The 25,030-nt window shown below is 43.4% G+C and overlaps 1 protein-coding gene across 1 annotated transcript in view; it reads right to left on the bottom strand.

Annotated features, from left to right (window-relative positions):
• Positions 1–7,218: 7,218 nt before the first annotated feature.
• Positions 7,219–25,030, bottom strand: part of sncaip (synuclein, alpha interacting protein) — a 163,510-nt gene continuing 145,698 nt past the window's right edge. Inside the window, exon 14 of the transcript XR_011889519.1 lies at positions 7,219–7,248. The gene's annotated coding sequence lies outside the window, so the exon portion shown is untranslated. The remainder of the gene's footprint in view (positions 7,249–25,030) is intronic.

Raw genomic sequence — 25,030 nt, 5'->3', positions numbered from 1 at the left:
TTGTTAAGAAAATAGTAGTTCAGAATTACACCACATTTGCACCCATTCACAAATTTCAGGGTGGGCTTAAAATGGCAATAAACCACATAACTTGGAAGTGGGGACCTCATTAAAGAGGAACAGTGAGGGATATAATGTGGATAATATCTGAATGAAAGCACCGATAAACATTTTTCTGGCTCTTGCAGGCTGCCCGCAGCATATTCTTAGGTTGTGCTTTTGTTAATGCAAACAGCGTATTACACTCTGTGTTTTGATGTACATATCATAAATGAATCAGAAGCTGTAAACTCTTTCATGAATAATAAATCTTTGTCGATCATTTAATGACTGACTATTTCTATATTTTTATTTATTCATTCAAGGATGTGGACATCACTGGTATGGTCAGCTTTTATCATCATCCACAATTGTCCCGAAGCTTAGGAGACTGGAGCTCCTATGCTGATAGGTCTGGTGTTACATATAGGTCAGAGCTGGTAAGAATGGTAGGTTTCCTTCCCTGAAAATACCAGTGAGCAAGATTTTTTGTTAAATTGCAGATTTTTCTAATTATTCAGATGTATTTTTTTCCAGCTGCCATGGTATGATTTCTAAATGGATAGTCAAGTATTTTGGCTACTAATCAAGGAACTTAACCACTGCAAGCTGAATTAAGGAAGATACTGAGAAAATGTACAACATTAATATATTAAAAATATGAGCAAAAGAGCAATTGCTCCACTAACCACATCCTGCTTCCATTTTCAGCACATCAACATGCACTTATTTATCCCATACTGAACACCAGACTACGTGTTCTCAACAGCGTTCCAAAGGACAGGAATACCTATCCATATGGAATACCATGGATGCTGGAAAACTGAAATGGTCAGAAATGGAAGTACCATCATTCAATGAGGAAAGCACCTCTGAAAAAATGGTATGGAATTCATATGCTTTAAGAATATAGGAAAATTGCTAATCTCCCCACACACCTGTACAGAAATTTAGAAGACAAGAACAGCAATGGAATAGCTATCAAAAATTATTTTGAATGGTGTGAAATTGATTATTTCAAATGTGGGTGACACAGTACTGCCAGAGAAACATGGATATTGTTGAGCGTGTTCACTTAATTCACAGAATACACAATTCTCCACCTACATTGCCTCTTCCTTTTAGGTCACTACACCTGTACTGCCTTTAAGGCGTTAAAAGGTTGTTAGTGATACAACGCTCCGAACTCTTTTTCATTCACCAGGGTATTTTCAAGTTGTTTAATATTCACTTGTAATTGCTTTGTGTTGTATAGTAGAGCTACTAGGACTTCATGTTTCAATCTCTATGGTAAGTTGGCACTCTCGATGTTGGCAGTGGGTTTGGAGTGGTGACAAGGAGGGAGGGTAGGTACGTCATCGGGGTCATCAGGTGGGCACCCTCCTTCTTTGACGTTTCGCTGATAAGCCCACGACGTCTCCAAAGGGCTCAGCGGTTCTACCTGGCGTCCCAGATACACCCCCCTCAGTTCCATACCCTCCTGTCTTCATCTTGCAGCCCAGTTGTTAAATGAATCTTTTTACAAATTTCATTGCTACATTGCCAGCAATCTTCTAACATTTGCTTATTTTAATTTCAAATTAGATGTTGCATTTCTCATCATTGGTTACTGGCAGGATTTCAACCTTATGACAGCTCACTGCTTAATTTTCAATGACTTATGAAGTTTATGCCTTCATATTTCAGGTGGCCTTGTGACACCTGCCATAACACTAACTTCTATGCACATAAAACCAATGTGTACAAAACCTGGACAGTTCCATGCGAATTTTCCTTGACTGTCTATAATTCAGTGTGAGACACAGTCACACCAATATGCCTCCCCCAGAGTCCAGACCTTCAGAAACTTCTCAGGAAAAGAACAGCTCTACAACAGCCATCAGCATGACAAATCCCTTTAAATTCTATAAAATGGACTTGCTTCCATGGTGACAACTGCCCTGTTGCCAGGGCTGACTAATTGTCTTTATTTCTTTCTTCAAGGAAAGCAGCCAGCAGCGAGACAGAACTCTGCATTTTTGCATCTAAACTCTGCTTAGGATTTATATTGCTCCTAAATCGAAATGCTAAGGCAGCAATGAAGAGAGAATTCATGCTGGTGTAGATCAGATATAGTACTGGTTCATGATCCTGAAGAATGTGTTTAAGCACTATTTGAGTGTCGTACACACCTTTAAACTCTAGATATGTAGCCCCATTCATTAGCGGTGTAAAACTGGGTTGTTGCAGACCTTTTCCTCCGTTTCATTCTTAAAGGGAGCACTCTTCAAACCACCTCACCACTGAGTATTATACAGAAAAGCCCTCCAGTGGCCCCCACTTTATAAACCCTGATCTCAACAACCTGATAGATGGGGTGGAGCCCAGCTGCCAAGGTCTCTGTGCCAAGTGGGCCGGGAAGCACACTGGAGCTGGGAGACTCTACAAGTGTCAGGAAGTGAGGAATGATTTAACCTTAAGGAAACGTTTACCTCCAGATCTCGGGGCAGTTTTGCAAAATATGACAAGAGCTTTAACATTTTCAGTTGGACCTCACTAATTCTGTTTAAAGACACACCCAGCTATACCTCTCCTATTGCCCAAGTCTATCTTCACATCTCTTAAGACTCAAAACACACACACACCTCACGTACACGCAGGCATGCGAGAATACAAGGCCTAGTTAGTAAGTTTAGTAGAGATGACACTACAATAGGTGGTGTTGCTGACAGTAAAGTTGGTTGGCAGGAATTACAGAGGACTCTTCAGAAAATGGATAAGTGATTCAAAGAAGGGTAAATGGAGTTTAATTTAGATAAGTGCCAAGTGTAACGATTTGGGAACCAAATGAGCATAGGACATTTGCAGCAAATGCTAGGGCCCTGAGGTATGTTGCAGAACAGAGAGACTTATGATTACAAGTGCTTACAATACTGTTCAAAAGTGTGCTAGGGTGCCCAAAACTTCTGCATAGTATTGTAGTAATTTTACGTATTGCACTCTACTACTGCCACAAAAAAAGAAATAAATTTCCTGACACATGTGAGTGCTAATAAAATTGGTTCTGATATGGGTCTCTGTTGTGGACTGAGAGTGGGAAGGGGGCAGGGAGAGGGGAACCACTAGTTGGGAGAAGGGAGGGAGCAGGAAGCACCAGAGAGACATTCTGTAATGACCAGTAAACTAATTATTTGGAATCAAGTGACCTTGCCTGGTAGCTCAGGTTTGGGCATGTCAACACCCATGCCACCCCCACCTCTGCCACCCGTCACACCCCTCCAGTGTGCACAGCGCTCCATCCTCAGCATTCCCGACATCCTTTGCTCTGGCCAGATTTACAAACTCGCTTTCCGTCCCATATTGACAAATGCAGTACTGTGTAAAGGTCTCAGGCACTCTAGTGATATAAATGTACCTAAGACCTTTGCACAGTACTGTAGATCCCTGAAATTGGTGTCACAGATAAACAGGGTAGTGAAGGCAGTTTTTACCATGCTGGCTTTCAGCAGTCAGAGGACTGAGTACAAAAGACGGGATGTTATGCTACAGTTGTATAAGACCTTGGTGAGATTACATTTCGAATATTGTGCTCCATTTTGATCACTCTTTTATAGGAAAGGTGCCATTGAGCTGGGGAGGGTGCAGAGGAGGTTTACAAGAATGTTGACGGGACAGAATTATGGAGAGAGATTGAGCTGTTTGGGACTTTTTCATTGGAGCATAGAGAATGAGGGGTGATCTTATACAGGTGTTTAAAATTATGAGGGATGTAGATGAGGTGAATGTGCACAGTCTTTTCCCCAGGGTTAAAGAATCAAGAGCTAGATGACATAGGTTTAGGATGAGAGGGGAAAAATTAGTGGGGAAACTGAAGGGCAACTATCACATCTAGAGTGTGGTCTCTATATGGAATGAGTTGCCAGAGGAGGTGGTTGAAGCAGATATATTGACAAGTACATGGATAGGAGAGTTGTTGAGAGATATGGGCTAAATGTGGGCAAGTGGTACTAGTTTAGAAGGAAATTTTAGTCAGCAGGGACCAGTTGGGCCGAAGGGCCTGCTTTCAGACTGTATGCCACTATGACTCTCTGATACATAATAGTAGCACTTTAAAATTAACTTTAACCTTATGATCTGGGATAATAGCAAGTGTGTGGCACAAGAAGCTAAGCATCCAACTTAATATGCTTATGGCTTGTTAAATTGCTTTTAGAGTAGAAAATGTTGATAATTTGAAATGAAAATAAATTACAGGATCTGTTTGGAACAAGAAGGCTGTGAGCAATAACAAACATACGTCTATGAGGCTTGAATCCAGCTAACATTACTTGTATCTCAACATTCATCAGAATTTTTGCCTATAAGTGAATCTCGATATTGGGAGTGTGCATAATTGACGATATGCACTACCACACCACATTCAATCCCACACATTTTAGCTAATTTTGCTATTTTTGCAAAGGCTCCGGTTGTTTATCGTTTTCTTAAATTGAACTGGAAATGTTGAGTAAATGCACCAAGCTTTTTTTCATACTTTGTTCTTAAAGTATGTTTAAGAAGTGAATTGAAAATCTAATTCCTTCCTCATGTTGAAGACTATTTCCTTTGCTTCCATAATATAGAACACAGAACATAGAAAATTAGAGCACAGTGCAGGCTAATATAGAATACTTCCTATATAGACATTGTCATAATGATGAATTCACTTAATAATTATGGATAAATATTGTAAAGAAATAACTGTTACAAACATTCTCAAGGAACAAAACAGATTTTGTACTTAGCGCAATTTTTAAATGTTTAATTGTGAAATGTATGTAAATTTGCAGCCTATATTTATAACACATTTAACACACACACAGAGTTTGAATGCAAATATTATGCTTACACAAATCATCTGAATGGCCGATCTTTCATCATAAGGCAATAATGACAGCAGTTCTGAAAAATATGCCACTGCGTTTGCTCCACCTAGTGGCGTCATAGAGGCCGGAACTTGACATCAAATACAGAAAGCACAGAACTGACAAGTTTAAAGTAATCAGTTAAGTTACCGAATAAAGGGAATATTGTGCCTATATTAGAGAAAAAAACAGGTGAATTGTAAGTGATGGTCAATATTTGCATGCAATCACTAGCACTTCTCTGGATGCTCAAGATTTGGAGATCACATCGAGAAAAAGATGCAGCAAAAGGGTATGGCCTTAATTGGCAATAAGGTTCACTGTGAAGTAGAGACATTGGTGCTGACTGTTTTATGTGTGGTTGCAAATGAGGAAGGAGTGTGTACATCAGTTGTAAAAGTAATGAGCTTCTAAACTTCATATTTTCCATTATCAACACTGACTGATGGGCATCTGCAATCCCTTGGACGCATTACTTCAATCTTCACAATCACTGTATTTTCTTGCTGGTTGGTTAATGTAACTGTAATGTTATTGGAACTAGCTGGCAGCGTTTGAGAGGCTTTAACAGTTTGCTGGGCAGCCACAAAGCCAGGAATACAAAGGGAAACTCTGTTCTGAGCAATCTTCTATAATGTGGCTGTGCCTTCAAATGGTGTCAGCACCCTGGATTGCTATTAAATGAAATCATCATGATTGTTCTCTGGATAAGCATGAGAAGTTTCTGTGAACACTAATTCATTACAAGGCTCTCTCCTCTAAAAGACCTTTGGGTTAATTTCTAAATACTGATGCCCACATGTATACCGTGTGTGCCTCTGGCCTTACGGGAGGCTTGCAGTTTGGTGAAAGCTGTAAGTCATGTCCCAATGATGTTTTTCTTGTGCAGAAAAAAAATTGTTACATCCCTGACAAACACAGAAGTTGTCTCTTCCTTTGGTACACGTGCAATGTGGATAACTTACTGAGGAAGATGCCTTCTGGAGTGGCTTGGAAACTTACAGTTTCACAAAAGCTTCCTGCTATATCCAGATGCTGCGTACAGTTTAGATTAGATTAGATTATGAGGACACGCAGTCCTCTTTTATTGTCATTTAATAATGCATGCATTAAGAAATGATACAATATTCCTCCGGTGTGATATCACAAAAACACAGGACAGACCAAGACTGAAAAACTAACAAAAACCACATAATTATAACATATAGTTACAACAGTGCAACAATACCATAACTTGATGAAGAACAGGCCATGGCACAGTAAAAAAGTTCAAAGTCTCTCGAATGTCCCACATCTCACGCAGACGGGAGAAGGAAGAAAACTCTCCCTGCCATGCCCGACCACAGTCTGACTCTGAGTCGTCCGAAAACTTCGAGCCTCCGATCAGCCCTCTGACACCGGGTACCGAGCACCTTCTCTATCCGAACGATTTGACCTCAGCCTTGGTCGCCAGCAGCAGGCAAAGCCGGGGATTTTGGTGCCTTCCCTCCGGAAGATTCTCGATCGCCCAGCAACAGCGGCAGCGAACTGGCATTTTAGAAATTTCTCCAGATGTTCCTGACGCACCTTCAATAACTCCAAAAGACTGAGGTTTGGTAAAATACTGAAAAGCTTTTATTCGCTGTACAATACGACTTCCACGGTGAGTGTCCGCCCCCGGACTGAGGGGGAGGGGCCAGGCAAAACACCTTTATATAGGACTCTGTGGGAGGAGTCAGCAGAGGGGCGTGTCCAGACAGATAACACAGTTACAACATATATGCATGGTTTGCCACATTCACCTCTCCTTTTTTTAAAAAGAGTCCCGCGGGGTGAAGTGACTGACAATATTTAAAACAAGTATATTTACAGGTCAAGTCTATCAGGCGGTCGAGTCCGTCGCTGTGATCTACGTAGCACTGGTGGTGATTGCATCGGCGACGGCGGTTGTGCTGGCTCCGGCCTGACTTGAGGTGCCAGCACGTTAGGCGTTGTTAATCCCTCGTGCGTGTGCGTCGCGCCCGGTATGGGACTGTCGTGTGGTGTCTGTGTAGGGTTTGGAGCGTGCAGTGTCTCATGGGTACGTACATCGGTGGGTATGGGGTCAATAGTCACCACGGAGTGTTCAGGGTAGGGGCCTGGAGCTCCTGCAGGCGCCAGGTCGCAGATGGAGACTGTGTCCTCCTGCCTATCAGGTAAAACCACGTAGGCGTACTGGGGGTTCGCATGAAGTAAGTGAACCCTCTCGACCATCGGGGAGTATTTATTGCTCCTCGCATGTTTCCGGAGCAGCACTGGCCCTGGGGACGTCAGCCAAGTTGGTAGGGTGGTTCCAGTGGTTGATTTTCTGGGAAAAGAAAAGAGCCGCTCATGAGGGGTGGCATTGGTGGCTGTGCATAACAGGGAGCGGATGGAGTGGAGTGCCTCGGGAAGGACCTCCTGCCAGCAGGAGACCGGCAGTCCCTTTGACCTGAGGGCTAAGAGTGTGGCTTTCCACACTGTGCCATTCTCCTTCTCTACCTGTCCATTCCCCCGGGGATTATAGCTCGTGCTCCTACTGGTCGCAATTCCCTTAGCCAGTAGATATTGGCGCAGCTCGTCACTCATAAACGAGGACCCTCTGTCACTGTGGATATAGCATGGGTATCCGAACAGAGTGAAAAGCTTGCGCAGGGCTTTTATAACTGACGTGGTAGTGGTGTCGGGGCAGGGGATGGTGAAGGGGAACCATGAGTACTCGTCGATAATGTTAAGAAAGTAACATTGCGGTTGGTGGAGGGAAGGGGGCCCTTAAAGTCAACACTCAGTTGCTCAAAGGGGCGTGTGGCCTTGATGAGTTGTGCCTTTTCGGGTCGGTAGAAGTGCGGTTTGCACTCTGCGCAGACTTGGCAGTCCCTGGTCATCATCCTGATCTCCTCAAGGGAGCAAGGCAGGTTCCGGGTTTTCACGAAGTGGAAAAGCCAAGTGACCCCCGGGTGGCAAAGATCTACATGTAGGGCGTATAGCTGGTCGATCTGCGCGCTGGTGCACGTTCCCCAGGATAGGGCATCGGAGGGCTCGTTGAGCTTCCCAGGCCTGTACATGATGTCATAGTTGTAGGTGGAGAGTTCAATTCTCCACCTCAGAATTTTATCGTTTTTGATTTTGCCCCGCTGTTGGTTATTAAACATGAATGCGACTGAACGCTGGTCAGTTAGCAGGGTGAACCTTTTGCCGGCGAAATAGTGCCTCCAGTGCCTAATAGCTTCCACTATGGCCTGGGCCTCTTTCTCCACCGCGGAGTGCCGAAGTTCAGGGCCTTGAAGGGTACGGGAGAAGAACACCACTGGTCTTCCCGCCTGGTTGAGGGTAGCAGCCGGTGCGAAGTCAGAGGCGTCACTCTCTACTTGGAAGGGGATGGACTCATCCACCGCATGCACTGCTGTTTTGGTAATGTCCCCTTTTATGCGGCTGAAGGCCACGTGGGCCTTGGCAGAGAGGGGGAATGTGGTGGACTTGACCAGGGGGCGGGCCTTGTCTGCGTAGTTAGAGACCCATTGGGCGCAATATGAAAAGAAGCCCAGGCACCTTTTGAGGGCTCTGAGGGTGTTGGGAAGAGGGAGTTCCAACAGGGGGCGCATACAGTCGGGGTCAGGGCCAATGACTCCATTCTCCATGACACACCCAAGGATAGCAAGTCGGGTGGTCCCGAACACACACTTGTCCTTGTTGTAGGTGAGGTTGAAAGCTTTGGCCGCTTGGAGAAGTTTTTGGAGGTTGTTGTCGTGATCCTGCTGGTCGTGACCGCAGATAGTGATGTTATCCAGATATGGGAACGTGGCCTTCAGTTGGCACTGGTCCACCATCCGGTCCATCGCCCTCTGAAAGACAGATACACCATTCGTGACACCAAAGGGGACGCGCAGGAATTGATAAAGCCTGCCATCTGCCTCAAAGGGCGGTCCTCCCGGCGGATGGGGAGCTGATGGTAAGCGGATTTTAGGTCTATGGTTGAGTACACCTTGTACTGTGCTATCTGATTGAGCATATCCGTGATGCGGGGTAGCGGGTACGCGTCGAGCTGCGTGAACTTATTGATGGTCTGGCTATAGTCCACGACCATCCTATTCTTCTCCTTGTTCCGAACAATGACCACCTGCGCCCTCCAAGGACTTGTGCTTGCCTCAATGACCCCCTCCCTGAGCAGCCGCTGCACCTCTGACTTAATGAAGGCTCTGTCCCTGCGCTGTACCTCCTGCTTTTAGTTGCCACTGGTTTACAGTCGGGGGTCAGGTTGGCGAACAGCGGTGGGAAAGGGATCCTGAGGGTGGAGAGGCCGCAATTGGTGCCGGTAGTGGGGTATTTGGCATAGTGTTGGGTGGGATGTGCGGGTCAGTGAGTGTGTGCGGTCAGTAGCGGGATATGTGACGTATCCCTACAAAACTGAGGATTTACGACAGTAATTGGTGGGAGGGGCCCATCATACTTCATTGTCATACTTTTCAGGTGGCTCTGGAAGTCGAGCCCCAATAGCACAGGGGTGCACAGTTGAGGCACGACCAGTAACGTAAAGTCTCGATATTCTGTGCCCTGCACCACTAGTGTCGCTACACAACCCCCCCAGATGTCTGTTGTATGCGACCGGGAAGCCATGGTGACCCTCTGACTTACCGGCCGTATCACGAGTCCGCAATGCTGCACCGTGTCCGGGTGGATAAAACTCTCCGTGCTGCCTGTGTCAAACAGGCAGCTTGTCCTGCGCCCCTCCACCAGGATGTCCATCACTGACCTTGCGAGCTGGTGGGGAGCGCTTTGTTCGAGGGTCACGGAAGCCAGGGTTGGGTCGCTGTCTTGGTCCGGCGCGGTGGGGTGCCCCGTGAGCACCCGTTGGTCGTAGGCGGTGGGAGGTGGCGCTGACCAAGATGGCCGCCCTCATGTTTCGCACGTGGTGGCGGCGTGCAGGGAAGATGGCGGCCCCCATGTCTCGCACATGGTGGCGGTGTGCAGGGGAGATAGAGGCAGGCAAGATGGCAACCCCCATGTTTCGCACACGGCACTGCTCGATCCCGCTCGCGGTTTTGACTTACAGATCTTCGCGAAGTGGCCCTTCTTTCCGCAGCTGGTGTAGGTAGCTTGTCGGGCCGGGCAGCGTTTCCAGGGGTGCTTCTCCAGTCCGCAGAAGTAGCACCTCGTGGACTTGCGACTGGCAGCAGCTGAGGTCGATTCATCGGCGGGTTGCGGGGACTTGCAACTGGCGGCAGCTGAGGTCGATTCGCCGGCGGGTTGCGGGGACTTGCAACTGGCGGCAGCTGAGGTCGATTCGCCGGCGGGTTGCGGGGACTTGCAACTGGCGGCAGCTGAGGTCGATTCGCCGGCGGGTTGCGGGGACTTGCAACTGGCGGCAGCTGAGGTCGATTCGCCGGCGGGTTGCGGGGTCTGCGGTGCCAACGAGGCCATCGGGGGAATCACGTGCTTGGAGAGCCTCGGAGTTATGCAGAGCGGCCTCCAGCATGTCGGCCAGCTTGATCGCCGAACTTAAGGTAAGATTGGCTTTTTCCAGCAGCCGCTGGCGCACATACACTGACCTGGTCCCCGTGACGAAGGCGTCTCTCACTAGGAGTTCTGCATGCTGCGCCGTCGTCAGCTCCTGGCAATTGCAGGCCTGTACGAGCATCTGTAGTGTCCAGACAAACTTGGCACTCGATTCCCCAGGCCGCTGGTGCCGAGTCACTAATCGGTGCTGCGCATAGACGGCCTTTATCGGCCGCAAGTATTGTCCTTTGAGGGCGCTCATCGCGCCATCGTAGCTCGGCTGGTCTCTGATCAGCGAATAGACCTGTTGACTGACCCTGGAGAGTAGAACTCTGCGCTTCGCTACGGGGTCGGTCACTTTAATCTCCTCTAGGTACGCTTCGAAGCAGGCCAGCCAGAGTTCGAAAGCGTTTCCAGCTTCAGGTGTTTGCGGATCGAGGTCTAATCTGTCTGGTCTCAGTGTATGTTCCATGCTTTAAAACGTACAGCGAATAAAATTGAAGCACCTTCAATAACTCCAAGAGACTGAGGTTTGGTAAAATACTGAAAGACTTTTATTCGCTGTACAATACGACCTCCACGGTGAGTGTCTGCCCCCGGACTGAGGGGGAGGGGCAAGGCAAAACACCTTTATACAGGATTCTGTGGGAGGAGCCACAGGAGCACTCAGCAGAGGGGCGTGTCCATACAGTTAACCCAGTTACAACATATATACATGGTTTACCACAGTTCCTCTGTGCTTTCACGTCTGTCTCCATCAAATCAGAATTGCCCACGGCCCCTATTTAACAGAAATGATATTGTTTCACCGGAGAGCTGCGCGTGCACGTCGCGCTGCCATCTTCTCTTCCCACCGGGAACTCTGTGGCAGCCAGTCTTGGGAACTAGGGGTAGTTTGCTACCAGGGGTAGCAAAGGCAGAATTCCTCTTATGTGGTCATGTCTAAGACCTTGGCAGTGAAATATGTAGTGAAGAGGCTATGTCTCTTGTATCTGTGTTTGCTGGCCTCTTGTTCACTCCTTTTCATATAAAATAAATAGTGTTACTAGAAACTTCCAGTCCTTTGAAATTTCATTATCAAAGCCACCCAGTACTCAATAAAGTACTTCAGGGGAAATATCACAAAAATTACAAAGTGTAGGCTGACTAAAAACTGCTGGAAGTTAAAGCAATAAAGATAAAAAGGAAAGTAAATGACAGAATAAACTATTCTAAAACTTACTGCATATCATTGAGAAATCAATTTCTTTAAGGTTGGCTTTACAAATCTTGAAGTGGGAATTTATAGATGCATTAATATCAAACCATCCTGAAATTTAGATAAATATTAGAAGGTGCAAAACTCATCAATTTTATCTCTTTCATAATGTATTACAACCTTGCCTTCAGACTCACAGAACATTTCTAACAAGTCTTTTTCCCCTTTCTGGATCTCCCTGTCTCAATCACAGGAGACAAACTATCCACTAATGCTTACTATAAACCCACTGAATCCAAAAGTTTAGCTTCACTACATCTCCTCCCACCCATTCAGTTGAAAATGCACCATTCCCTTTTCTCAGTTTCTTACCTCCGCTTTGTCTGTACTCAAGCTGAGGCTTTCTGCTTCAAGACATTCAAAATATCCTCATTTTTGGGGGGAAAAAGGAGGCTGTTTCCTCTACATTGTGGTCCATAGAGGTTTCACTCGTGTTTCTTCAGTTCCCGAGACACCTGCTTTTACCCTCTCTCCACCCAGACAGAGCAGATATAGAGTTCTCTTTGTCCTTCTCTTTCACCTACAGCCTCACATCCAGCACATCATCCTTTGTCACTGCTTGAGAAAGTGCCGTTACAAAGAAGGCATGGCAACACCTCTACTTCCTTGGAAGTTAGCTAAGATTGTAAAACTTTGACAAACTTCTATGGATGCACAGTGAAGAGTATAGTGCCTGGTTGCATTAGGCCTGGTATGGAAACATCAATGCCCTTGAATGGAAAAAGCCAACATAAAGTAATGGATACAGCCCAGTCTGTTAAGGACAAAGCCCTCACCACCACTGAGCACATTGAGATATCGCAGGAAAGCAACATCCATCATCACAAGACCCCCACCATCCAGGGCATGCTCACTTCTTGCTGCTGCCATCAGGAAGGAGGTACAGGAGCCCCAAGTCTCAAGTGCCATACCACCAGGTTTCAGAACAATTATTTCTTTTCAAACATCAGGCTCATGGACCAGAGGGAATAACTTCCCTCAACTTCACTCACCCCAACACTGAACTAGTTTCACAACATATAGATTTACTTCCAAGCACTCTGAAGCTCATGTTCTCAATATTTATTGTCTATTTATGTTTTTTTTTCTCTTTTTGTATTTGCAGTTTGTTGTCTTGCACATTGGTTGTTTTTCTGTCTTTGTTGTGTCTGATTTTTCATTGATTTAATTGTGTTTCTTTGTATTTACTATGAATGCCCACAAGAAAATAAATCTTAGTGTAGTATATGGTGAAATATACATACTTTGATAATACATTTACTTTGAATTTTCATCTTTCACCCACTAAGTTCCTCCAGCAGTTTGTTTTTTTGTATCCATGGGAAGAATTATTGAGGAAGGTTCCTAAGAGACCATAAGATGTCTTGGAGAAGAGCTGTACTCCATCCATCTCCCAATATACTACAACTACTTGGAGCCTAAAGAACATTTATTCATTATAACTTCCTTGAGGAAACACTTTGCAAATAAACTTGTGTTGTGCCATGAAGAAGTCTCATTGTGTTTTATAAAAACCTTACAAACGCCCAGTTGTCCTCAAACTCTTGTAGTGCATCAAACTGTGCAAACGTCAGGAAACATGGAGCCCAAAATGGAAATTATGTATGACTGCAACTTAAATTCTGGTATTTTAAAAATTAATTGTCTCATGTTTCAGAATTTCAGGTTGTGCAGACATTGGCAACTACCACGCATTGCAGATGGAGTGGATAACCAGAACAATCAGTCTCTGTCTTCTGTTTCCGCACTTGAGTAATGTTACAGAGGAAACCACTCCAAGACAGAATAATTAAACTGAAGCTCAAGTTCTCTGTTACTCATACCAATGCGTCCAAAGCTACATTTAGTTGTAGCTTTTCTTCCTTGTGTATCTCCTGAAGTTGTTTTCTCAGTTCCAGCTATGCATAGTGCACTCAGGTTCAAGTTTAATTGTCATTCAACCATATATGAATATCCATTAATACAGCCAAATGAAACAGCATTTCTCTTCAATCTTAACTGATGGTCCAATAGTATCTTCTGTGACTTTAGCACCAGTTGAACCTTTTCCAAACTTCGTTAACAATGGAAAAATACGTTTAATAACTTAAATAGAAAGCATCTACATGGGAAGTTTTCCATGGAAAATAGTTCATTTGCAAAATTAAATTTTACTTTGCTCAGATTCTGAGAAATTGAATTGATCTTGATAATTTATTTTCTTCAAGAGTGAAGAGGAAGCAACTTCACTATTACAGGGGCCAAAAATCATTAGAATTATAACATGAATTATATGACTGCATATTAAATTATGTAATTGTGTAACATTAGTGGTTATTTGGTCCTTTGTTCCTGAACTCATTACTTGAAAGACCTTTCTAATTTGGCATGAGAGTCCAGCTTTTTTCCATAAAATTGCAAACTGGTTCTTTTTGTGTATGTAAAATTGTCTTTTCTTTTGAAAATCCCTATGAAACTTTGCTTCCACCACTCTCTCAAGTATTCTGTTCTAGAGTTCAAGAACTCTTCACATGAGAAATATTCTCATATCCCTACCATCGCTTTTACATTCCTTGTCTCTGATTATTGCCAATTGCCTGTGGAAGCAATTTTTCTCTGCTTACTCAATCTAAACCATTCCTTCTCCAAGTGAGTATTAAATTTCTGGTACCACGGATTGATAAATCTGTCAATTTGAACCAACAAACCAACAAGAGAACTGCAAATGAGATTTGTGCTTTCTGTGACCTCTTACTAAATGATAATTAATTATAATTAATGTAGGATTGAGTAGTAAAAAATCATTTAACATTCCAAAATGATTGTTATAACATTCAATACCTTTACTGAATTTAGACAGAATAAATGATATGAGCACTGAAGGAAGACAGATGACCTTTGAAGATGAATTACAGATTATGCTTTGAAAGAGCAATAATGATTGAATAAAATAGGAAGAGTTTGTCAAGGCAGCAGTGGATTTGCTATGGATGCACTGGAATTAATTAGGAAAGTGTGCTATTACTTCTTAAATTAGGGTTCCCTGTGGTCAGCTCATCCAAAAACTCATGAAGCGTGAGATCCATGGTAACTTGGCTGCATTGATTCAAAAGTAGCTTGCTCTTTGAAGACAGAGGGTGGTATTAGATGGAGCATATTCTGCCTGGAGGTCAATGACTAGTGGTGTTCCTCAGGGATCTGTTCTGGGACCCCTGCGCACTGTGAGTTTTATAAATGACTTGGATGATGAAGTGGAAGGGTGGATTAATAAGTTTGAAGATGATATGAAGGTTGGTGATGCTGTGGATAGTTTAGAAGAGTGTGGTAGGTTACTATGGGATATAGACAGGATACAGAGCTGGGGTGAAAAATGGCAGATGGATCTCATTCTGAAATGATTGAAGCAAATGTGAAGGATACACTTTGGAAGATCGAACTTGAAGGCCCAGAACAAGGTTAGTGGCAGGATTCTTGGCAGCATGGAGGAACAGAGACATCTTGGTCTCTTAGACCATTGATCCCTTAAAGATTCTGCTCAAGTTGGGAGAGTGTTTAAAGAGAGCTATGGTGAGTTGGCCTTCATTTATTGGGGGACTGAGTTTAAGAGCAACGAGATAATGTTGCTGCTCTCCAAAACTCTGGTAGGATCTTACATGGAGTATTGTGGTCAGTTCTGGTTGCCTCTTTATTAGGAAAGATGAGAAAGTTTTCTAGAGGGAGCAGAGAAGACTTACCAGGACACTGCCTAGATTAGAGAATATGTCTTATGAGGAAAGGTTGAACATAGAACATAGAATAGTACAGCACAGTACAGGCCCTTCGGCCCACAATTTTGTGCCAACCCTTAAACCCTGCCTCCCATATAACCTCTCACCTTAAATTTCTCCATATACCTGTCTAGTAGTCTCTTAAATTTCACTAGTGTATCTGCCTCCACCACTGACTCAGGCAGTGCATTCCACACACCAACGACTCCTTGAGTAAAAAACCTTCCTCTAATATCCCCCTTGAACTTCCCACCCCTTACCTTAAAGCCATGTCCTCTTGTACTGAGCAGTGGTGCCCTGGGGAAGAGGCGCTGGCTGTCCACTCTATCTATTCCCTCTAGCATGTCTCCTCTCATCCTCCTTCTCTCCAAAGAGTAAAGCCCTAGCTCCCTTAGTCTCTCATCATAATGCATACTCTCTAAACCAGGCAGCATCGTGGTAAATCTCCTCTGTACCCTTTCCAATGCTTCCATATCCTTCCTATAGTGAGGCAACTATCATTGATTTGTAGTCTTTTGAAAATGCAAGGACACTTCATTTGAAAATGTTCACTCATTTTCATACTATATAATGGAAGATAGGCTTTTCTCTTTGCAGTGAAGGAGGACGTAAAGTGACTTGTATAAGATTATGAGAGGCATAGATGGAGCGGACAGCCAGCACATTTTCCCAGGGTGACAATAGCCAGAGGATAGCCATTTGAGTGGAAGAGAGTTTAGGGGAGAAGGCAGGGGTAGTTTTCTTTTAAACAGAGAGTGGTAAGTATCTGGAATGCACTGCCAGGAGTGATGGTAGAGGCTGATACAATCAGACATTTAAGAGACTGTTGGATAGGCACATAGATTTAAGAAAAATGAAGAGTTTTGGCTATATAGGATAGAAGAGTTAGATTGAAAATGGCGGAAGAGTTCATATTGTTTTGTTCTGTGACTATCTTCTATATTTTATGCATAATAGTGAATTGTAACAGTTGCCTCGTGTAATTGCCTACAAATCATTGGGACAGGCTGGCAAATAACTACTGTATGTACACATTTTAACTTGCATTCAAATGTACACCAAATTAAGTTCATGTTGAATGCAAGGCAGAAGAGCATATCACTATCAATATATATATTGAAATAACAGAAACACTGAGAAGGTCAGGCACCATTTGGGGAAAGACAAACACAAGTTAATGATTTAGTTTGAAAATTATCACCAAAACTGATAAGATGAGAAAACAAGAGAGTTTTAAGAAAGGCTGGAGACGACATTAGAAATTCTTTTGATCAGTTGAGGCTGAATTAGTCAAAGTGATTCCAGTGTTTATAGAGATGCTTGGTTAAGACTGATCAGAGAGATCAAATATAAAGAAAGGGACATGGAAAAGCTGTGAAATGCTGTTCAGAGCTGTTGCTGATACCTGAAACCAAAAGAATGTTGGAAATCCCCAGCTAATTGTTGGAGGGAGAAACATAACAGAGTTAATATTACCCATTTGTTGTTCAGCAACTGCTCCATCCCACATTACACTGCCTTACAGGGCCCTTTGGTTTATTTCCTTCTCTTGCCGCCCTGATTAATTTACTAAACAGACAACTCTGTAACCATTGGTACTGCCTTGGCAACTTTACTTTCCCCTTGTCAGTAATATTACTTTTCTCCTGTCCATATTTTCCCCCAACTCTCTGCATTCTAAACTAAATTGTTTTCTCACTTCTTCAGTTCTGATTGTCAACTTGAAAAATTAACTCCCCACATAACAATTGAGTTTCCAAAATGACATCCAATCAGCTGATTGAAAAGTATATAAAGCATTTGGAGGACACATCCTGATAAACAGCACACTGACAATATCTCCTCACATGGTGATGAAATGTATGCAAGTGTAACACGCTGTAAAATTTCACTGTTAAGGCTAATGTAATGGCTTCTATGTAATGTTTCACTGCTAATGTAATGGTTTCTCTGTAGCAGCAATGTTTGGGTTATGACTAGAGATAACGGGGCTTTGGAATGTATGTTATCCAATGGGAGAAATGTTCTTTCTTATGAGTCTGGAAGAGAGATTTTTGCGGTTTTGCGTCTGGGAGCGTTGGAGAGAGAGGACGCGAATAGAGAGTCGGAGGACCACCGGACGGAGTGGACTGAGGAGTGAGGGTCCAAGGGGGGGCTACACTTGGATGTCGACGGGAACAAGTGAACGAACAGCGAGCTCCAATGTGCGCAATAAACTTTTTCCTTAAAATGGGCCCTTTTACTTTTTATTTTCCTTACTAACCCTCTATCCAGATTAAGATTTATAAAGTTCAATCATTTAATTGCATATGGTGTACCGTTGAATATTTTGCTGTGCAGATTTGTAACCGGGCAACACATCACACAGCATCCACACAGATGAGATTTCTCAGTTTGGCAGGGCCCCTAGACGAACACGTGCGGGCCGAGCCTGAGGGTTACACAAGTAAGTTGCCAAGATCGGAGAACAACTCAACTTGCCCATCAACCACCTGAGCTACACATCTTTCAAATTTTTCCCTGTTAAGATAGTTTCTCTTTCCACCATGTCTCTGGACCTGATAAGCAGTACCAGCATTTTCTATTTTTATTTAGACTTCCAGTATCTGCTGTTTGTTGATTTTCTGCTTTTAAGATACTCATATAGTGACTTAACATTGTAAGCAAAAATAAAGGTATGACCAACATTGGGCACCATGATGAATGCTTCACAGAAGAATGAATCATGGAATCATTGATTCAAAGCCAATACTGTCACAGTAAGAGACCATTTGGTCTATCATGTCTTTGCTAGCAAAAAAGAAGAGCTTATCAGACTAATGCTAATTCCTAGCTTTCAGTACAGGGCTTTACAGTTTGTTCTTACTCAACTTCTCTTTTTGCTAACGTGATACCTGCTTCTGCAGGCTCTTCTGGCTCTACAATTCCACGCCACCCAATTACACTATGTGACCAATTAACCCTACCAATTTCAATGTCTTTGGAATATGGGAGGAAACCGAGACACCTGGAAGAATCCCATATAGTCATGGGGAATGTCCATGGCTATATTATAGACAGCGGTGGGAATTGGACACAGGTCACTGGTACTGTAATAGCATTGTGCTAATTTTCTAATTTTGTGGAAGTACATCAGCTTCCTAATGGGCGATTTGCCCATCCTGGACATTAACTGCTTGTAAGAACTTTAAAAGCTGGGAGCAGACGAGACCATTAGATTCATCGTATCTGTCCAAACATTCAGAAGATCATATAGGATCCCCTAAATTATCTGCATTCCAACCAATTTACACATTCTTTTGAATCCAAAAAATCTACATCTGAATGTCCCTTTTGAATAAGTTTCCTTTGCCGTGGAGAATTCTACAAGGTTACATCACGTTGAGAGAAGGGATCTTTCCTCATCTTCAATTTAAATGCCCATCCTGTATCGTCAGACAAAATCTAGCCAGAGGAGGCTATCTCAGCACTCATTCTGTCAAGAGCATCAGAATCTTTATTTTCTTATTTCATAGGGTTCAGTAGCACTTCAGACAATTCTGATTTAATTCTGATGCAGAGTGCAGCACCATACTTTAATTTCTTGATGGCAATTATAATTTGCTGCTGGTGAGGTCTTTTTAAAAGACTAGTTAAAGTAACCGGTAGACATATTCTTAAAAGCTGAATTAATACTTTCACTATCATTTGTGGTGAAGATGTGCGAGGCAGTTTTTTTAATATAGCACAGAGTGATTTGCGTCAGGAATGCGATGTTGAGAGTGATGGTGGAGGCAGATATCGTAGAGGAGATTAAGGGGCTCTTAGACAGGCACACAAGTGTGTAGAGAATGGAGAGATATGGATGCAGGCAGAAAGGATTAGGCGTCATTAGCTTAATTAGATACAGCACAGCATGGTGGGCTGAAGGGCTTGTTTCAGTGCTGTGGTGTTCCATGTTCTGTTTTCAAGACCCCTTAAGCTATCATATTGCTTCCTGTTAGTGAATAGATCAGCTCCATTATGGAGCAAACAGATTGTCATATGGGTTTCATTTATAAACTTTGGGAACCAGCCAGACAGTAAATGTTATTTGCTAATTCTAACTGACACTATTTTTACACTTGGAATGCAATTAAGATGTTGTTGCAAACTCAACAATGGCCAGTGAAACTCAGGACACTGAAATCTTTCCATATTGTTGCACCAACGTGGAATATGATACTTTTTGTTTGAAATATCACCATGGAAATGTTTAACTGTCTACACAATGATAATAATAATAGAAGATGGTGACTTGGCTTGTTGATATATCTAGACCAACTGAATGGTGCTGTTATGTTAATTGGCGATGAAGGTTAAGCACAATATTTCTTTCAGGAGATATTTTTAGGGAGATTTACAGCTTTGTCACAGTTATTAGTCAAGCAGAACTTGAGAAAAGGTATTGCAGTCATTATGTTGAGGTTTTAGCCCAAAATGTGACCTAATAACCAAATTAAGTCTTGGTACCAGTGAAAATAGTCACGATTAATACTTTAGATTTTAAAAAAATGGTATCAAGTAATGAACTGATTACTAGGAGGGAATATAAACACGAGGAAATCTGCAGATGTTGGAAATTCAAGCAACACACACAAAATGCTGGTGGAACGCAGCAGGCCAGGCAGCGTCTATAGGAAGAAGTACAGTCGACGTTTCGGGCCGAGAAACTTCGTCAGGACGAACTGAAAGAAGAGATAGTAAGAGATTTGAAAGTGGGAGGGGGAGGGGGCAATCCGAAATGATAGGAGAAGACAGGAGGGGGAGGGACGAAGCTAAGAGCTGAAAAGTTTATTTGGCAAAAGGCTGGAGAAGGGAGAGGATCATGGGATGGGAGGCCTAGGGAGAAAGAAATGGGGAGGGGAGCACCAGAGGAAGATGGAGAGCAGGCAAGGAGTTATTGTGAGAGGGACAGAGAGAGAGAGAAAAAAGAGAGAGAAGAAAAAGGGGAAAATAATAAATAATTAAGTGATGGGGTAAGAAGGGGAGGAGGGGCATTAATGGAAGTTAGAGAAATCAATGTTCATTTCATCAGGTTGGAGACTACCCAGGTGGAATATAAGGTGCTGTTCCTCCAACCTCAGTGTGGCCCCATCTTGATAGTAGAGGAGGCCATGGATAGACATATCAGAATGGAAATGGGACGTGGAATTAAAATGTGTGGCCACTGGGATATCCTGCTTTCTCTGGCGGACAGAGAGTAGGTGTTCAGCAAAGCGGTCTCCCAGTCTGCGTCGGGTCTCGCCAATATATAGGAGGCCGCATCGGGAGCACTGGACGCAGTATATCACCCCAGCCGACTCACAGGTGAAGTGTCGCCTCACCTGGAAGGACAGGAAGGAAATAATTTGTTTCTTCAGTGCCAGTGTAATTCCAGAAGGGAGGAAATCTATCTGTGTGTACCAAGGTGTACCAGTTATGAAACCTTTATAAAACCAACAAAACCAGGAGACAAGACTTTTGTGCTGTTGGTGAAAGTGGATTCATTGTCACGGATGGCTGTGGAGGCCAAGTCATTGGGTATATTTAAAGAGGAGGTTGATAGGTTCTTGATTAGTAAGGCTACCAATAGTTATGAGGAAAGGGCAGGAGAATGGAGTTAAGAGGTATTATAAACCAACCATGATGGAATGATGGAGAAGACTCAATGGGCCAAATGTGTCAAATTCTTCTCCTATGCAGTCAGTGCTGAGTGGGGTGCCACGGGGGCATCGCTGGGTCCGCAGCTGTTTACCATTTACATTGATGATTTGGAAGGGGGAATGAATGTAGCGTAGCAAAATTTGCTGATGATACTAAACTGAGTGGAAAAGCAAATTGTACAGAGGATGTGCAGAGTCTGCAGAGGGATATAGATAGGTTAAGTGGGTGGGCCAAGGTCTGGCAGATGGAATACAACGTTGGTAAATGCGAGATCATCCACTTTGGAAGGAATAATAGAAGAGCAGATTATTATTTAAATGGTGAAAGATTGCAGCATGCTGTTGTGCAGAAGGACTTGAGAGTGCTTGTTCATGAATTGCAAAAAGTTGGCTTGCAGGTACAACAGGTTATTAAGAAGGCAAACGGAATGTTGGCCTTCATTGCTAGTGGGATTGAATTCAAGAGCAGGGAGGTTATGCTGCAACTATACAGGGTACTGGTGAGGCCGCACCTGGAGTACTGTGTGCAGTTCTGGTCTCCATACTTGAGGAAGGATATACTGGCTTTGGAGGCAGTGCAGAGGAGGTTCACCAGGTTGATTCCAGGGATGAAGGGGTTAACCTATGAGGCGAGATTGAGTCGCCTGGGACTATACTCTCTGGAGTTCAGAAGAATGAGAGGGGATCTTATAGAAACATACAAAATTTTGAAAGGGATAGGTAAGATAGAAGTAGGAAAGTTGTTTCCATTGGTAGGTGAGACTAGAACTAGGGGACATTGCCTCAAGATTCAGGGGAGAAGATTTAGGACAGAGATGAGGAGAAACTGCTTTTTCCAGAGAGTGGTGAATCTGTGAAATTCTCTGCCCAGGGAAGCAGTTGAGGCTTCTTCATTAAATACATTTAAGATACAGTTAGATAGGTTTTTCATAGTAAGGGAATTAAGGGTTATGGGGAAAAGGCAGGTAGATGGAGCTGAGTTTACGGACAGATCAGCCATGATCTTATTGAATGGCGGAGCAGGCTCAATGGGCAAGATGGCCTACACCTGCTCCTATTTCTTACGTTTTTATGATCTTATGGAACTATACAAATGCCCACCTCCATTCAGATGGCACAAGCTTGCAGAAAGAATCAGCACCCAGGTGAAACTGTTGCAGACTTTGCTGTGCCTTTGTTACAGGATTGCAGAGTTTGTGGAATTGGAGATGTGCATATGCAAAGAGACTGTTCAGTGAAAAGAATCTGAATTTCAAGCAGATAAGGTCATATCTTCAAGCCCGCAAATAGAAAATGTTTGAAATATAAGGACAATGATTGACCTGCTCTCTCAGACATCTTTATCCTTGTGGCATGCTAACACCCACTCTCAGAGCTCCAACATGAATACTGGCCACCAGTCTGAGAGATCAAAGTGTATTCATGACTTGTCAAGATGTGTCCAAGGAAACGATAAGTTTTAAGCTACTAAAAATGCTTTGAAGTTTCTACAATACTGGAGAAAGTTGGAGTACTGTACACTAACTTTGCTCTATGCTTAAAGAGAGACATTACAAAAATTGGCAGGGTTCAGGTGAAGTGGTATGAGTGAACTAAAGTATAATGATATAATTGGAAAGATACAGTCACCTTCTGAGATCACTGGAGCTTATACTGACATTTAAACAACTGAGGGAATGCATAGATATAACTAGGCTATTTCCAAATTGAAATGTATTGGATAAGAGGGTAAAATTATTATTTTTTTCATAGCTTAACTTTCCCTAATATTGTTTGTATTTTTATTTATTATCCCTCTGAACCCCATTCTTCTGCCTTTTCCCCATAACCTTCGACAGCCTTACTAATCAAGAACCTGTCAACCTCCTCTTTAAATATATCCAATGACTTGGCCTCTACAGCTGTCTGTGGCAATGATTCCACTTTCCCCAAGCAGTAAGGCTAATTAACACCTACAGCCACTAACCAGCACATTTCCTGTCAGAGTCACCTTATGTACAGACAATCCTGTATCTATCATCACTTTATGGACATACAATCAATCCATGTATATAAGATCTCTTATGTAATAATTAATGACTCCGTCTGTCTAAGTAGACAATGCAGACCTGGGTGATGAACATGGAGATCTAGGGCTGCCCAGCCATTAAAATCTCCCTCTCGGCCTTGCAGATGTGGTCCAAAGGAATGCGAAGCAGTACATTCGGCATCAGCTTGGCTGCAGGAGCTGCCGGGAGGTGATGTGATATGTCATCCAACCGCCTTAGGGGCTCCACTCCTTAGCCTTCTCTTCTCCCGAACATACCTACAAGGCAGTGGGATCCGTAACCCTGGATAGGGGCCCATACCGGGTACTGTCAGCCCAAGCCAGCTGAGCCCGGGATTCGTGTAAGGCAGGGTCGTCACGCCCTGTAGTGGTGACATATGGAGCCACTACCCACTGTTACATACATTACTGTGTAATGCCATCTCTGAATCTATATCTAGATAAGGTGCCTCAGACCTTTGCACAATACTGTATTTATCAACATGGAGTGGAGAGTGAATTTGTAAATCTAGTGGGAGCAAAGAACGGTGAGAATGGTGAGGGTGGAGCACCGCAGGAGGGATGTGGAATAGGTGGCAGAGAAGGATTGCCAGGGTCGGTGCAGAAACATCCAGCCCTGAGACACCAGGCAGACATCTGATTCCAAACAACTGGTTTACTGATTATTACAGAATGTCTCTCTGGGGCTTTCCGCTCCCTCCCCTCTCCCTTCTCCTTTTCCCAACCATAATTCCCCTCTCCCTGCCCCCTTCCCACTCTCTGTTCACAATAGAGACCCTTATCAGAATCAGACTTATCATCACTCACATATGTCATGAAATTTGTTTTTTTTTTTGCAGTAGTACAATGCACTACTTAAAATTACTACAGTACTATGCAAAAATTTTAGGCTCCCTGACTACATATATGTGCCTAAGACTTGTACAGTACTGTCTTTATATTTATCGTATTTTTTCATTATTATTGTTCTTTTTCTTATTGTGTTTGTTTTTTTGGGACTCCATTGAGCCAGGGTAACAATTATTTTGTTCTCCTTGACACCTGTGTACTGAAAATGATATTAAACAATTTGCAAATTATTTTTCTAGTCTGAACTAGTTTTAGTATAAGATCACAACTTTTTTGTTCAATCTTTTTTCTTTGCTCTTTCTTCATTCTTATGACATTTAATAAATGGTTGTAATTGTTGTGGCTGTGCACAACTCCATATCGATTAAATAAAAGCACACACGCAGGAGATGCCTTTAACTGGTATATTCACATTGCAACGAGAGAGAGAGAGCAATGTGCACATGTAGACAACAGCGTACACACAGACAACAGATCACTAGGCGGTGCTAAAGGGGGGGGCGGGGGTCATTGCTCTAAAAGAAATAGATCCATACATTCCACTTCCTCCACCTTTAGAATAATACATCAAACTGTATATGTACAAAACATCCAATTTCCCTTTCATAAACCCATATTCCAAATAAACATGCTTTCACAATAACAGTACATAACAACTTCATAGTTCTAAAGGTCCAGTATTTTGGGTGTTGCTCTGTTTCTTCCAGGATAGCACCTCTGGAACTGTGGAGTGGCATTAGGTTTAGTAGGTGTCTTGTCTACGACAATGTTCTTGGTTTCCTGTGTCATGTCGCTGTCATTGATATGATCATCACTGAGAGCTAAGGCCGGTGGCTGTAATGTGTCCATCTTGCTGGATGCAATTGGCTCAGCTGTGTTCTTCAGTTGAGCATCCAGTATTTGGTCCATATGATGTCTCCATGTCTGATCTCCAACATCCACTGTGTATATCAGTGGTCCAGTTCTTGTAGTTATCCTACTTGGTGTCTGCTTGCCTTCTCGGTAATCACCCGCTAGGATTTCCTGTCAACTCTTGAAGCTCCTTGCTGCTTCAC

This window comes from Mobula birostris, chromosome 17 (assembly GCF_030028105.1).
Source record: "Mobula birostris isolate sMobBir1 chromosome 17, sMobBir1.hap1, whole genome shotgun sequence".
NCBI lineage: Eukaryota > Metazoa > Chordata > Chondrichthyes > Myliobatiformes > Myliobatidae > Mobula > Mobula birostris.
Note: the sequence above shows the minus strand (reverse complement) of the source record. Positions and strands in the feature narration are given on the sequence as shown.